Source organism: Cricetulus griseus, assembly GCF_003668045.3.
Source record: "Cricetulus griseus strain 17A/GY chromosome 1 unlocalized genomic scaffold, alternate assembly CriGri-PICRH-1.0 chr1_0, whole genome shotgun sequence".
Classification (NCBI taxonomy): Eukaryota; Metazoa; Chordata; class Mammalia; order Rodentia; family Cricetidae; genus Cricetulus; species Cricetulus griseus.
The window spans coordinates 226028617-226044771 of NW_023276806.1; the positions used below are offsets into that span (position 1 = coordinate 226028617).

The 16155-nt window shown below is 40.1% G+C and overlaps 1 protein-coding gene and 1 long non-coding RNA gene across 8 annotated transcripts in view; one reads left to right on the top strand and one right to left on the bottom strand.

Annotated features, from left to right (window-relative positions):
- The window catches only part of Tpk1 (thiamin pyrophosphokinase 1), a 336395-nt gene that overhangs the window by 287748 nt on the left and 32492 nt on the right, over window positions 1-16155 (top strand). The window lies entirely within an intron of this gene.
- On the bottom strand, window positions 694-14375 carry LOC118239444. Its single transcript, XR_004771576.1, has 3 exons — window positions 13102-14375; window positions 2878-3002; window positions 694-897 (listed from the first exon to the last, which is right to left on the bottom strand). It is a non-coding gene; the product is annotated as an uncharacterized LOC118239444 (long non-coding RNA).

Sequence of the window (16155 nt, forward strand, 5' to 3'; positions counted from 1 at the left end):
CTGCGCACTGCCTTGCTCCTCGTGGCTTCCTCAGCCTGCTTTCTTATAGAACCCAGGGCCATCTGTCCAGCAATAGCACCAACCACCCACAATGGGAAGGCTCTCCCCAGTCAATCACCAATTAGGAAAATGTCTTCCATGCCTACCCACAACCTGATCTGATGGAGGCATTTTCTTCATTGAGATTCCTTCCCTCAGATGACTTGAGCATGTGTCAAGGTAACCACATCAAAATTGAGTAGGTGTGGGATGAGAGGGTGGACCTGAAAGGAGGAGAAACAGAAGATAAATGTGATCAAAATACAATGTGTAAATTCTTTTTTTATCTTAGAAGCACTCTTATTTACAAATCAATCCCCCCATTCCCTCGACCTGCCATATTCCCATGCTCCCCACCAACCCCCCAAACCCACTGCCCCACCCACTCCCCAAGGACAGTGAGGCCCTTCCACAGGGGACCATCAAAGTCCATCACATCATTTGGGGGAGGGCCTTGGCCCTCCTTGCTGTATCTGGGCTGCAATAGTATCCCTCCATGGGGAATGGGCTCCCAAAGTCCATTTGTGCTCCAGGGTTAAACACTGGCTCCACTGTTAGAGGTCCCATAGACTGCTCTGGCCTCCTAGCTGGCACCCACATTCAGAGGGGTTGGTTCTGTCCAATGCTGTTTCCCCAGCTTTACCATTAGGGTCTCCTTGCTCTCACTAGGTCAGGTCAACTGTTTCTGCCGGTTTCTCCAGCACAGTCTTGGCTCCTTTGCTCATCCCTCCTCGCCCTCCGCAACTGGATTCAGGAGCATGGTTCAGTGTTTAGCTGTGGGCGCCTGCTTCTGCTTCCATCAGCTACTGGATGAAGGCAGTAGAAATGGCAACCAAGGTGGCCTTTGAAGCCCTTCCCCTATAATGAGGTTGATGACAATGTGTAAAATTCTAAAATAATTAATAAAGTATTTAAAAATGTGTAGAATAGTCAGAGTCATTTCGAAACATGAACAGAACCAGATGTAGAAACTATGAAGAAAGAAAAGCAACAAACAGAAGTAAAAATCATGGTTGGTAAGATAGGCCTGAAACAGCCAAGCCAACAGCTTTGCATAAGGATGCAATCTCTGTGGTTATTTAGCAAAATATAAAAAATTTAAAAAAAATCAGGAACATACAGTAAAATATAGTCCCAAGAATTAGAAGCTCAATAGATTTATGCTTTTAATGATTTGAAAAAGTGTGGCATGTGATTACCTAGACATTCCCATTTCCATAGAACTCTTGCTGTCTCTCCCCTCAGTATAGCGATGTGGCCAAGACAGAACCTGCATTGTTCTTTTCAGTGAAACTCGAACAGGGCCGACATTCGTATTAGATAACGCTAGAGTATTATAATCACCCCACTGCATCTGTGTTAAACTGATTTTGAACTGTTAGATGCTGGTAGTTTCTGCAGGCTGTGATTAGATAAACGGATGCAAATAGTCATTGTAACTGATGAATGATTGATGATGGCTTTCTGTGCTTCACTCTGTGCTCGTGGAAACAGCCTGTGGCCAGCTGGAAATAGAGCTGCCAAGTCATGAATTAGAATTAGCTTCAAAGTGCTGTGCATCCTCGGTGTCTTGAAGCCACTGAATGGGGTGAGAAAGACAGCGGCCGCATTCTAAGAACGCCAACTCCTGTGGCATTCTTTCCCCGGATGCTTTAATTTGTTTTGTTTTGTTTTGTTTTATTTGTTTCTTGTGGGGGTTTTGGTTTTTTTTTTTTTTTCCTTTTTGTTTTTCACTTTCTGAGTCCGACAATTTATAATTAAAGTTAAAAAAAATCCTATAGCATGATGGTTAGGTCTCAAACCCCCGGACTCTGGCTCTCCCAGCATCCCTCAGTCCCCGCCTTTGCCTTTTAGAGGTCCTCCTTGCTGGCATACCCCAACCCTACCCAGAACTTCTTCCCTCCCCAGCTGCTCTTCCCGATAGAATTCAGCCATTTGCGCTCTGCTGTTCCTTTTTGGCTGTTTGGACCTCCTGCCCTCTTGGCTGCTGCTCCTGATTTCAGTCTCTCCCTCTTACCTTTCTCCCTCCCCTTCCCTCCCCACCCATCTCCTCACGTGGCCTGCTGGTTCAGTCTGCCTACAAGGCCAAGTCTAGATTCTTCCAGACACCTCTTCTTCCTAGGCTCTCCCACATACCTATAATAAACCTTTTCCTTTTTCTTTCAGTTTTTCTGTCTGTCTGTCTGTCTGTCTGTCTGTCTGTCTGTCTGTCTGTCCTTTTCATTCAGTGGTGATTAAAGATGCTACTCTAACGGTACTTCATGGCTGATGATTGATGTTAGAGTTAAAGGACCCATGCCATCAGGGAAAGGTCACCAGGTGGTACGTGTGGAGCCTTTCTTTTCCTGTGGGCTGAAGGCTCACACTTAAAAGATACAGTGGCCTTGTATATTCCCTAAAGGTTGTAACTGATGAGTTGGATTGTTCAATGTTCTGCAATTAATATGGCTCCTAGGCATCTCTATAAAGTTATACTTGAGTGCATATGAGTTTGGGCATCATGGACTTTGGTTCTGTAAATATTTGACTTTCTGACTGAAATCCGTAAGTAACATGGGGCTGGAGACAATGGATCAGCAGCTAAGAACAATTACTTTCTTATGGGGACCCAGATTGGTTTCTCAGAACCCGAATAGCATCTCACAGCCATGTGTAACTCTAGCTCTAGGTGATCCAGTGCCCTCTTCTAACCTCTGTGGCTACTTCATGCCCATGGTACACAGACATACTTACAAGGACATCTATACACATAAGATAGGTTTTACTTAAAGACATAACGTATGTATTAGAGTAGAAAACAAATAAGCATAATAAGGAAAATTTTTTGAAGCCTCTCACATGCAGGTGGTACAAGAGGAGTTTCATGGCCAATATCTGATGCTCCCATTTCCTTTGGAGTGCACAGCTCATAATACTATTTGCAGGAAATGTCGTATTCACACTGTTCCCACTTTCCGGGTCATCTGAAAAGATTGTGGCAAGATGCCAAACATGAACATAATGAAAGACGACTTAGAATTCAGAGTGCTGAGAAACTGACTTGCTAAATAAGACCCCAACACGAGTGTGCAGTGACTGCCGAAGTGCTTAGAAGAAAACAGCAGGAAGAGGCAGTGAGACAGAGCAGATGTGGACTGAGGACTGAGATTTAGTCACATCTCCCGATACAGTTAAATTGTGTGACCCTAATTCACTAATGTGAGAATCTCCTCACACCATGGTCTTGGTTCCACAAAGAGTCAGTCTAGTAATAGGCCATCAAAAAAAAAAAAAAAGCAGAGCAATAGACAAAGAAACCAAAACCAAGAAATGAATTAACCATAAGCATATAGGAAAAAAGCAGGTAATTTTTTAAATACAGAATTCTAAGATTCAATAAAAGATAGTATATTTATAGTAGTTTCTACTTTGAGGGCAGCATTGTAGATAATACAGATCCACTAGCAAAAGCTTAGTTTTTTAGGTAGTTACACTTTACAAAGTCCATCATATTTTTATTGGTTTTAAGACAGCATTTTCTAAATTTTACTTATTATTTATTTATGTATTTTGTTTGTATAAGGAATCCAAATATTACTTAATATGTAAGGAAGTAGTCAACACATGCCCAAAAGATCACGGAAAGAGAACAGAATGATGAGACCATGTCAGCCAGAGCAGAAGGTCCTTCCTGTCTCCTGATCTCCATAGTACATCTTTTTATATTGGCCCTCATTCTGTTCCTGAAACTGTTGGATCTGAGTCTAAGTTTTCTACCACAAGCTGCATGCTTGTGGTCAGTTAACATGTCTTAATGGTGAATTACTTTTTTAATTTTTTTATTCTTTGGCAGCTTTATACATTTATATAATAAACTTTGGTAGTTTTTCCCTTCTGTCCCTGCTCTTATCCCCTCCACTCTCCCCTGCTCCAGTTATTCTTCTCAACAAGCCCCCTCCCATTTTCTGATATCTCTGACTTAAACTCAGTGACCCACTGAGTATAATTGGAGCTGCTGTGTGCCCATAGGTAGAAACTTATTTACTGTCCTGTGGATAAATTATCTGTGACTATCTCACTGAAGAAACAGCAGCAGCCCTTCCCCCAGCAATCAGTTGCCAACAGTCCCTCAAGGAGGAGCAGGACCTCACTGGTCCTCCCACCACCCATAATGAGACATTAATAGATCCTATTTTGTGCAGGTAACTACGGCTGCAGTGAATTCTGGAGGGCAATAGCTGTGTCATGTCCGGAAGACATCATCTTGCTATGCATCTTACTATTTCTGGCTCTTATATGTTTTCTGTCTCCTCTCGCCAATAGTCCTTGACTATTAGAGGTTATATTGTTCTAACTCACAGGATCCTCTAGCATCCTCTGGCACTATGATAGGTAGCCAGTGGAGAAGAAGCTTCCAGCTCAATTCTAGCCTTATTTTTCTATGTCATGTGACCAAAGTATGTGCTGTCTTCAGTAGTAGAGTCTTACCTCCAGGTTCTGGTAGTCAACCAAGAGCGGTACCAATAACCTGTATTGTTTTGGGGACCTCTGAGACCGCCATTAGCAACAACTCTTAGAGAAATACAACACATTTAACAATGGGATTTCCATCTATTAGCCTATGGCTTCTGGGAGTAGTATTCAGCCATGTAGGGGACCTAAATTCAAATTCTTCCAAAAATGTTGTTGATCATCTCATAAAATAATTTTTCCTATTTCCTTAATGACTCCCATATACGACATTCTGACAATACCTTCTACACAATATTCTGTACAGGCGCTTCAGGTCAACAATGACAGTCTTAAATTTTCCAGCCAATAGCTAGACAAAGGACTCTAAACTAGACTGAAAGGTCCGTATGATGGATGCACTGTGATCCTTTTTAGAATACTACAGTTGGAATGAATTGGCTCTAGATTAATTCCTTCAACAAGCCACACACTGAAGAGTTAGGTTTACTGAAATTTACACTAAACTAAAACTCTTGGTTTCCAGTGAGCTACTGTGTAGGTGTGTGTGACTCTGAACTCATGTCACTGATCTTTTGAATTCAATCAGGGCCCTTACTTCATTTCATCCTAGTCAAGGTTCCTAGACTGAGAGAACATTGTGATTTGGGTTTTGTTGTCTTGGGGTTTTCAGGTGTGTGTGTGTGTGTATGAGAGAGAGAGAGAGAGAGAGAGAGAGAGAGAGAGAGAGAGAGAGAGAGAGAGAATGCTTGGACACTAGAAAAAGTTTGTAACTACCAGAAAAATGAGAGAAATTTTGTATTCTGAATTACAGTATAATGTCATGAGCTGTTATGCCACCCATACATAACTAATAGCAATTTTTATGTATTTCCTCTCCTGTTTCCAATGTGCATAGTGGTGCTGGATACACACTGTTTACGTGCTGTCTTTAAATGGACTTTTATGATGATATAGCCTATGCTGTAGATAGTGCCCATGAGTGTGTGTCTTCCCTGAGTAATGTTCAGTGGAGAATGAGCTTACATGTTTATTTCTCTTGGACAGTTAGATGTTTTTACCATTATGAATAATGGTGTGACAGACACGGATGTGCATGGTGTTTGATCTCTGCATATGATCTTTTTTAAAATAAATGCTCAGAAGAGAAACTACTGAGCCCAAGATAATGAATTCTGCAGATGTGATTTTCACCATTTAATTAGAAAATAAGTGCAGAGACAAAAAGACAATAGATAGGCAATATCCTGGCCCCTGGGCTCCTGTAACACCCTTTAAGTCTCTTTTCATTACACATGTAATTACTTCCTCGAAGATGCCTTCCCTGGGAGCACAACTACCAGAATTCACTCCACTGGAAGCAGGCCTAAAAGAGCAGCAGCTCTGTTGCAAGAGAGGTTTCTTTCACAAAGGAATGTCCACCCGAGTCAATCCGGGGGTGAACTGAGGCGCTCCTTTCGTACAGTAGTTTAGGAGAGTGCCTCTTTCTTCCTTGTGGCTCCTCAGTTTCTGCACGGAGTCTGGTGTGAGGCAACAGCTGTCAGTGCTGTTTCCCTTCAGTATCCCTGGGGACAGCTGTGAGGGGCCCCTGCATCAGTTGTCTCTCCAAAGGAACTTCCTGTAAGGAACTAAACAATGTTTGCACATATACTGTTATGGAGAACATTCTCTGGTAGATTTACCTATCTGCAAAGGAAGTAATTTTCCTACAGGTCACATCTTTCATTGTTCTGCTTGGGCCATTTATTTCCAAATCCACCCTTCAAATTCACGTTTTTTCAAACAAAGAATCAGATGAAATTGATCCATTAGAAATAACAGACCTAATAATCCAAGTGGGCATTTCAGATCAACTCTCCGTTGCTTAGAGACGTGAGTCTTTGTCAGAGGCCAGTTCAGACAGTCTGAGTAGCTTGTGTGCCCCTTCCTTATCACTTGACTATGAGGAGAAGACAGTAGTTAGGAGTCTCTCTCCCTTGAATCAGATGTCAGGTGTGAATGTGAATCTGCAAAGCGGACTGAACTGGCCATCTGTTTCCACATATGTATCCAGGTCCCTGGTTCCTGGACTCTGAACCTGTGTGTGGCAAAGTTGATTTCCTCCAAGGAAGACGAATAAAGAATTCAGCGTCCGCTCTGCTTTGCTCCTCAGCTGTTCTCTTACCCACACATGCCCCTGGCCTGAGCTACTTCCTGAAGCTCAGTTCCTTTAATGAAATTGTGGGTTTACCTATGTTATGTTTTATTCAGTGGCTCCCAATATTTTTTCTATTTTCCCCACTACTATGGTTTTTATTTCTAATTTTGTTTCATCTTCCTATCTTAATTACTTTGTGTAGTATTATATAGAACTTCACCAAATAACTATTTCAAGAAACAATGTCATTAGTTGATCCTTTGTGGACAAATTAGCCCATCATCTGAAAACTATTAAAGATATTCATCACTGAACCCAAATCCCATAACCATTCAGAGTTCACTTTCCACATAAAGAGGGAGGTGTAAAGCCCCTCCCCTGAGTTGTTCCTCTTTCTTATATGAATTCGTTCACATTTTCTCCTGCTCCCTCTCCCTCTTCTTTTCCTCACATGTTTTTCCCAGCTTGCCCCTCATATGGTACTGGGATTTTACCAATTGGTGAAATCCCACTGGAATGCTGAAGCATACCATATCACTCCATGAATTGGCTTCTAAACATACCTGCCTGCAAGAATATATAACTCCTTTTCTACTTTAATAATACTTTTTTAAAAACCTATTTGTGTTTCCTTGCCATGCCACATCCAGGATACTTAATGGAAAACCCTTTCCCTGTTGGCAGGAAAAGACCAACAAGCCCCAGTTGTTCCTTTTAAAGGGGAAAAAAAGTTTGTTTTGTTTTTTTTTAATCTACTCAAACCTGCCCTAGGAATAAAATTATAGTGACTTCAGCCTTGTTCTCTGAATGATGCATTAACATGACTGTCAGCAGATATTTAGAAGGCTGGCATCATGTAAAGCAAATAAAGAAGCCCTTGGAAAGGAAGCAGAGATAGTAGGAACCACACTCGAAAGACACAGAGTGGAAAATCTAACCCTAGGTGCAGTTCTTTTGCAACCCCCTGCGTTGTCTGTGCTCCTTTGAATGTTAAACTTGTTTGAATTATTCCTTGATTGCTGCCTGCAGCCATCACATTGATCTAAGAAAGGCAAATGGAGCAGTTAAAATCCCATTCCAAATCAGAACAGCCTCTGGATTGATTGTTAGCAATGGCAAGGTGGCTGAAGAGGAAGGAACTGTGTTTATTTATTATTGACCAGAAATGAGTCATGCCAATTAGTCTGTGCCAAATACAGAAACAACAGGCACACATTACTGAGGGATGTAGCAACTGGAGTTTTGTGCTTCTTTGGATCCAGGAAGATTCCTGCCCCAGGTCTATCACCATTGACTTCTGACTGATTTCTGGGTTCTACTGCTAGACATTCCATTCCTGAAATTCTGCCCCTTCCAGTCAGGAAACCAGTCCTTGTGTACAGCTCTGGGAATTGGAAGGGATTTGGAAAATTAATAAATATAGGATTATTTTGGAAGTTTCAATCTAGATGATAGTAGACATTTTTGTATGTAGAGGGTGTATAGTGTATATTTTCTTCAAACAAGAAATAACTAAAAACAAACAGGTGGGTAAAACAAAACTAATCTAAAAAATAGAAGACTGTATAAAAAACATCTGTGTCAAGTCCATAAGATATCCACTTGAAGGAAAATGATACTGGAAGGATATATACTAGAAAGACATGGATAAAGGTATTTATTGTTACCTTTATAACGCAAAGACAAATTCATGATAAACTATCAAAAAATGAGGAATTTATGCTGAAGAGTGTGATAGTTGTGTAAATGGATGTTTACATGGGAAGACAGTTGCTGGAGAGTGCTGTTCATCCACATGGTGGTGTGTGTGTGTGTGTGTGTGTGTGTGTGTGTGTGTGTGCGCGCGTGCGCGCGCACGCACGCGCACAGGCTCCTCTATAGATGAACAAGTGATTTTTGTGGTCACAAATGCAGATGCATGCCTATATGAAGGTCAAAAGTCCACAGCAGGTGTTCTCCAGAAGTCATTCACCGTGTTTTTTTGAGTCCTATTCAGATGGACCAGCTAACTCTTTCTATCTCTTCCCCAGCACTGGGGTTACACGCTTGGGCCACAAGATGGATTTGTACATAGCTACTGGTACTTGACCTGAAATTCTAAGGCTTGCACATTGTGCATTTTGCCAATGTAGCAATCTCCCCAGCCCCTTTTTGAATAAGGTGTTTCTCAGGAAGAGAAAAACAGAGTAAGATAGTAAACATAGGATGTCAAATGAAGTAAAGATCCAACAGGAACTTACAAATTACAGACTCACTAAGCAGTCAAAAGAGAGAGAGAGAGAGAGAGAGAGAGAGAGAGAGAGAGAGAGAGAGAGAGAAGGAAGAAAGAATAAGAAGATAGGAGAAGGAGTAGTCATCATCGTAAGTTGAAAACTTAAACAAGACGAAAGAGTTCCCATATACACCACCCCTGCAGAGCTCATCAGTCATCAGTGTCTTCTTCAGAGTTGTGCATCTGTAAAAGCTTGGGTTAGCTCATCTTCCTCAACTCACCAACTACAGCTTACTTTAGAATTCACTTTGCTTTGTGTTATATACTCTCTGAAAAACACTCTACTTCCTTAAAAGGAGAGAAACCAGTATTGTGGACCATCAGGAAGCAGAAAAAGGAGAAATCCAGGAAAACAGAATTAGACATCAAAAGGCAAGCAGCATAGTCCTGTTAGGTCAGGAAATGGCAAGAGTGATTTTCCATTGTCCAGCACAGCTTTGAAGCTGGAAGCACTTCAGCAGGAATGTCTCACTGTGGAGTAGATTCTGACCTGAATTTGACTCAGTCACTTGATAACAGAATGTTAGTGTTAAATGAAGTGTTAAAAACACATAGCAACTGCCCTGTCCCTACACACACCCCGTTGAAGGGGCACAACACCACAGAAGAAAGCTTCTCAGTGATTTTTTTTTAACTTGATAGACCTAAAAAAAAGTTATAAAAGTGTGTTGCTGCAGTTGAATGTACCAAAAAACTTAATTATATGCATGAAAATTAAGTATAAGAAAATATATTTAAGTAATAAGATTGTGGATGGTTTTTCTTATTTTCCATCTGACTAGAATTGTATTTGGATAATAATAAAATGTAGAAAAAGTTCGTCTTTGTTACTTTTCTGTTGCTATGAAGAGACACCATGACCAAGACAACTTATAAAAGAAAACATTCAATTGGAGGCTTGCTTACAGTTTCAGAGGGTGAATCCGTGGTCATGGCAGGAAGTTTGGTGGCAGACAGGCATGGAGCTGGAGCAGTACTTACAAGTTTACTGTATCCTGATGCACAACTTGAAAGCAGCCATTGCCTGATGTGAGCTTTCTAAATCTCAAATCCCACACCCCATGACATATCTCATCCAACAAGGCCACACCTCTCAGCCTTCCCAAAAGAGCTCCACTTACTAGGGACCAAACATTCAAACATAGGCACCTATGGGGCCGTTCTCATTCAAAGCATCAAAATATTGTTTCCTGCATAGGAGACAAATTTTCAGGTCTTGTTTCCTTTAAATGACAGAGCTCGGTAATAGGTAATTGAAAGAAAGAACTAATCCTATCAGTTCTTACCAGCTGTGAAATGTCAAATGTGATGGAGGTATTTTCCATTTGTACCTAAAGTGGACTGTACATTTAGCACAATGTACGATTAGTAGTTAGCTTCACAGGCAACCCATAGAGAAACCTATTATTCAAAATGAGTTAGATATTCTGTCAGATACTTACTAGTTAATTAACAGAACCAACTTGGGTGGGTGTTATCCCCAACCTTGTCCCTAGAATTCATTTAAATAGAAAAACAAACAAACAAACAAACAAACAAAACAAGAGCACCCTGAGTGGTGTGCTAGAGACATAGATGGTAAAGGGACTCAGACCTCAGATGTCACAGGGAGATGGCTTGGGATGGTTGCCCCTAGAGAACAGAAATAATTCAAGCAAACTTTTTTTTCACCTACTGAAGACTGTGCCTTTGCATTAATAGAACTATTTGTTTTTGAAACAGGCAAACAAATTGCCCATTTTAAAATGCCTTAGAAATTTGTTGAGGTTGGCAGTGGTACCATTTATCAAGAAGCATCATGAAAACCTCTCAGTTGTTTTCGGTACTGTGTTTGTGTAAGCTATCATTATCCATTTTATGATAGAAAGGGAGAAATGCTGTCCTAGGTTTTGGTTATATTTCATGTGTCATTCCAACTCTGAGTTTTAGTAATGCTTGTTGGAGGATTTTGAAAAGAATCCTTGCAGAATGTTTCTTGCCCATCATTTTATCATGACTAGGATTAAATGAATTGATGAGAATATAGTTGAAATATGACCTTCTCAGCATATATACAAATATTTAAAGTAATGTATTTAAGTAAAAGTATAAAAACGGTTTCTTTTGTGTCTTTGTAGTTCTTTCTTAGAAGGGCTAGCAGCAGTCTGAGGTAACTAACTTTGGTGTGGTGTGTGTGGGGTGTGTGTGTGTGTGTGTGTGTGTGTGATGTGTGTGTGGTATGTGTGTGCGTGTGTGTGTGTGTGTGTGTGTGTGTGTGTGTGTGTGTGTGTGTGTGTGTGTTTTTATTTAAATTAGAAACAACCTTGCTTCACATGTCCCTCCCCTCCTCCCTGCCCCACCCCCACCCCAACCCCCCTGGGGGATCTCTAAAGTCTGCCAAATCATCTGGGGCAGAGCCTACCCCCCACCACCATGTGTCCAGGCTGAGAAAGCATCCCTCCTAACTTTGTTTAACTTTGTTAGTAATTAATACAGAGTTGCCGTGTCAGAATAAAATGCTATATTTTGTTTCTATTAACTTCTCAGTATCTTTAAATAAAGTACCTAAAACAGAAAAAAGTTGAAGTCTCATTGCAATCAAACTTTTATGGATAACTGTTTCTAGAATTACAGGATTTGTCTCTTTAAAATGTTTTCTGTGTTTTTGCATTTCTCTGTATGTATATTTTTAGCCCAGAAAGTGACAGTAATGAACGCTCTTCTGCAGTTACTTTTTCTGCTTGAAAATATTTTCCTATATCATTAAAAATATTAACTTTATCTCAGATATACAGCTCTAACTGATTTACTATGCAAGGAGAATTGTGTTATTAAGAGCTAACCATGACATTTAACTAGTTCCAATACAGCATGTGTGTTGATAGCTTGCCTAGTTTTATAATTTTGCATTACTTTTCTAGACATCCTAGAAAGCTTCAATGTGGCACTTGTCATTCATAATTGTCATTATAGGTCCTATTCTTCTCCCTACCTTCTGCCTACCTTCTTCTTTCCTCCAGTTAGTTCCCCCTGCTCCTTCTTTACATGTATTATACCCTCCTAATCCCCCTTGATGCTGTTTATACCTGTTTCTCTCCTCTTCGTTTCCAGTCAGCATTCATGCATGCTTTAATGTGGCTGCAGAAATTGTGTGTGTGCATGCGCACTTTATGGGGGGTGGAGAAAGAAAGAGAAGATGGAGGGGGAAGGGGGAAAAGAGGGAGACCACATAAGACAGAATACATAATGTCTGTGTCTTATTTTAATCAGCCTTAGCATAATGAGCTGTAACTCCATTCATTTCCTTGAGATGTCATGATTTTCATTCTCCTTTATTGCTGAAGAACTTTCCATTGCATATATGTACCACATTTTCCTTATCCATTCATTTCTTAAGGAACAATTGGGTTTTGCTGGTGAGGACGGGGGAAATAGGAATATCGTCAATACACTGTCAGTGGGAATGCAAACTAGTAGCAGGCGTTACTGAAATTGGTGCAGTGGTTCCTCAGAAAAGATGCAGCACCATATTTTATAGAGAGTATTTATAACATCGCAGCCAAAATACTCCTGTGTAAATAAGATCCTGCGTACAGAATTAGACACTGGATCATGATGTGGATGTTAATTGATTGATGGCTGATTGATTTTATATGAATTCTCTCTGTCAGTCTAATGAAGAACATTATCGTTAACAAAATTATACAGTTGTTATCAGAAACTATAGCATCGTGTTTGATTAAATATGTTCTGTAAACTCCTAGTTTGAATTGCAAACTCCTGATCCTTGCCTGATTATTCAGCTTTCACTTGTGTGAGCAAACTCTTCTTAAGTTACTAAACAATATGGATTACACATTTTACTACAGTTTCTCATCTAACACCATATACATCGGTGTACGTTTATTTTGTCTCACAGTAATTTTGAATTTTTTTAGAATTTCATGAAACACACAATTGTAGAAAGTAATGATTTATTCTTTGTGTTTAATCCTTGTCAGTGTTGATGAGACAAAGCTGTAAAACCTTAATACCATGTACACTCAATTACAGTCCAAGAGAAGAAAATTATTAGGATCCATGGTGAGCATAGATTCACAACTCTTTAACAAAACTCAAAAGCATATTCAACAGCACTGTAAGAGGATCAGTCTTTGTGATAAAATGGAATTCATTCCTAGCATAAAAGAGACTCAAAATATGAGAATCAATAAAAATAAATCACCTTAAGGAATGAAGGCTGAGACCCATATGATCATCTGGATATATGTATGCAGAAGAACTTTTGCTCTGAGCAGAACAACTTCCATTCAACTGGATGCTAAAAGTCTTACCCAGAACCACTGTGAAAGAAATGAATGATCTGGTAATTAGAGGGAAAGGAGTTAAACTGTTCTGTCTACATAGGATGCAATCTTACATAAAGTGTGTAGAGATTGCACTGCATGGCTGCTGTCCCAACACTTGGGAGGCCACGACAGAGGATTGTTGTAAGATCAAAGGCAGCCTTAGCTACAAATTAAGACCATAACATAAGAACAAAAATTCAACAACAAAAAAAAAATCAGTAGCGCATCCATACCTTAACAATAGCTAGCCTCCCAAAAAGTCTCATTTACCATCTCATTTACAACTACAAAAATAAGATTAAAATTTAAGTTTAAATTTAACTTATTCCTATACCCTGATAAATGCAAAACGTTAATAAAAGAAATTGAAAACAACAGATAAATTCGAGACTCCCATGTTCATATATTGAAATAATAATTAATGCAGTTAAAATATTCATCTTCTCCAGGTTAACTCACAGATCCAGTATTGAAATCCCTGTGATACTTTTTCACAGAAATAGAAAGAGACTCTGAAAATATATATGTGAAGCCACAGAAGTCCCTCAGCAGACAGAAATAACCTTGGGGGAGGGAGAGATTCAGTAATACATTTTCAGATTTGAGGGCTTCTACAAAACTAGAGGACATTACAAATGTGCCTTTTATTGTATTAATATTTTACATACTGCACAATTTTATTGGATTCTTGCATTTAATAGTGTGTGGTGATTGTTACAGGTTACGTGTTTACTTGTCACCTGTACATCCTGTCTGGGAAAAGCCTTAACCAATCAGAAATTCTCAGCCAGGGGGCTTTGGCTTCCCATGGGACCTTTTGCAATATCTCTGGACATCCTTGGTTGTCATTCTATATCTCTCCAGTGTGTACCAGTAGAAGGACAGCTACTGTTTCTGTTAGTATTTAGGCATGTGTACTGGCCTGCTCTTGGAGTTCTGACAGGACACGCCCTCAGCTGCTGCCACTAAGAGCACTACCTGTGCCTGTTCATTATGTTTCCTTTTAAAAGGGCCCTGCATCTCTCTTCCTTTCTCAACCTCTCTGTCTGTTCCTCTCTCTCTCTCCTTCTCTCCTCTCTCCCACTGTTCCTGTCCCTGGAGGCTGGTCTTCCCCCCTCCACCCTTTATACAGTCCTTTCCCCCTAATTAAAAAAAAAATTAAAAAAACCTCCACTTGAACTCCGTTGCATGGTGTCTTTCTCTCTCAAGCTACATATTTATTTATTTGTTTGTTTGCTTATTTACTTATTTATAATTGTAATCAGACCAATTTTAAATTAGAAACAAGCTTGTTTTACATGTCAATCCCAGTTCCCTCTCCCTCCCCTCCTCCCCTGACCCCCAACCCTTTTCTGCTCCCCTGGGAAGGTGGGGCCTTCCATGGGGGATCTTCAGAGTCTGCCCACACTGAACACGCTCGATCTCGAGCTGCATTTTAAAATTAGAACAGTTTCCACAAAGGACTATCATCTACAGTGACAGAAATGTGCGTGGAGCTCTAAATCTCAGGCATACTCCAGTTGAAAAACGGGATCCAAGTGTTTTGCCTTTGATTATTGAGTTCTACTGTCTCTGTTCTGTTTATGCGCCCTTCTTTGAAGAAGTGATTCTTCACATTTCCAAGTCCTGTGCTTCCTTTTCTTTTCAAGTGATTGTTTTCCTAATTCATGTTCTTTCCCTGATTTGGAATGCTTTGTCTAGCCCAAGAAAGTGTTTTATTTTCTTACATTCAAGAAGTTGTACAGGTCTTACTGTTACATCTAAATCCATGGTATATTTAGATTTGAATTTTATAAATGATACATTCAAAGCTTGATATATGTATGTTTTTCCATATGACTAGACTATGGTGTCGATGGCTACTTGACATCCCTGGTTGAAATGCACTTATTTCTGTATCTATTTCAGAATTTTCTGTAGCGATTCACTGTTCTAAATGTCTGTCTCTGCCCCTGTACCACATTTCTGAGTTACTGTAGCTTTGTAAGCTTTGAAATCAGATAATGCAAACCCAGCGATCATCCAACAATATTGAACCCTGTGGCCCATGAACATTTGTGTCTTTCCATTTGTTGAGAATTCTTTAGCTTTTCTCAGCAGGGTTTTGCCATTTTTATCATTGTTTAGCTTATGATTCCCACATATCTGGCAAATTCATTATTCTTACGTATTTTTTAATAATTGCTTAAGCAGGCACTCTAGCTGACTAAACTACATCCCCTACACTTTGTGTTTTTCACATAAAGTCTCACTATGTATCCCAGGCTGATGTTAAACTTGGTATGGAGCCCGCGTGAGCCTCATGTTTATAATGCCTGTCTCCTCCCCTTGAGAGCCGGGATTGCAGGTACGCAGCACCTCGTCTGGCTCATAGTTCTTAAGACTACCTTATGTCAGGCTTTGCTAATAATACTGTATTTTGCTAATAATACTATATTCTCACAGATAACATGTAATTAGAGAGTTTTTCTGCCTTCCTGCTGTTTGTTAAGGATGTGGAAAAATTAATAAGTGAAGCCATTGTGCTCCCTATACTCTCTATCTAAACTGACTTTCTCATCTAAAGCCACTCACCATCTGTCTTTCTATGTGAGTGTCTCTGTGCAGTTCCAGTACAGTGAATTATGAAGCAACTACTGCTACACAAACATACTAACTTCTAACATCTTGTAGTTACAGCTAATAAAAATCCAAAGACAGATATTGGGGTTCAAGCTAAAGATCAGAAATCAAATCAGCCAGCCACTAGAGAGACCTTTTCCCTCTACCAAATCCTCAGACTGAAGGGACAACCCCATCTCTACAAATCCTCAGCCTCCTCCTTAGACCTCACTGAGCTCCTGCCTTAGATTCTCTCTAGTGATGAGATTAAAGGCATGAGCTCTGTTTCTCTTTTAGACTGATTACTCGAATGTAGCCCAGGGTGGCCT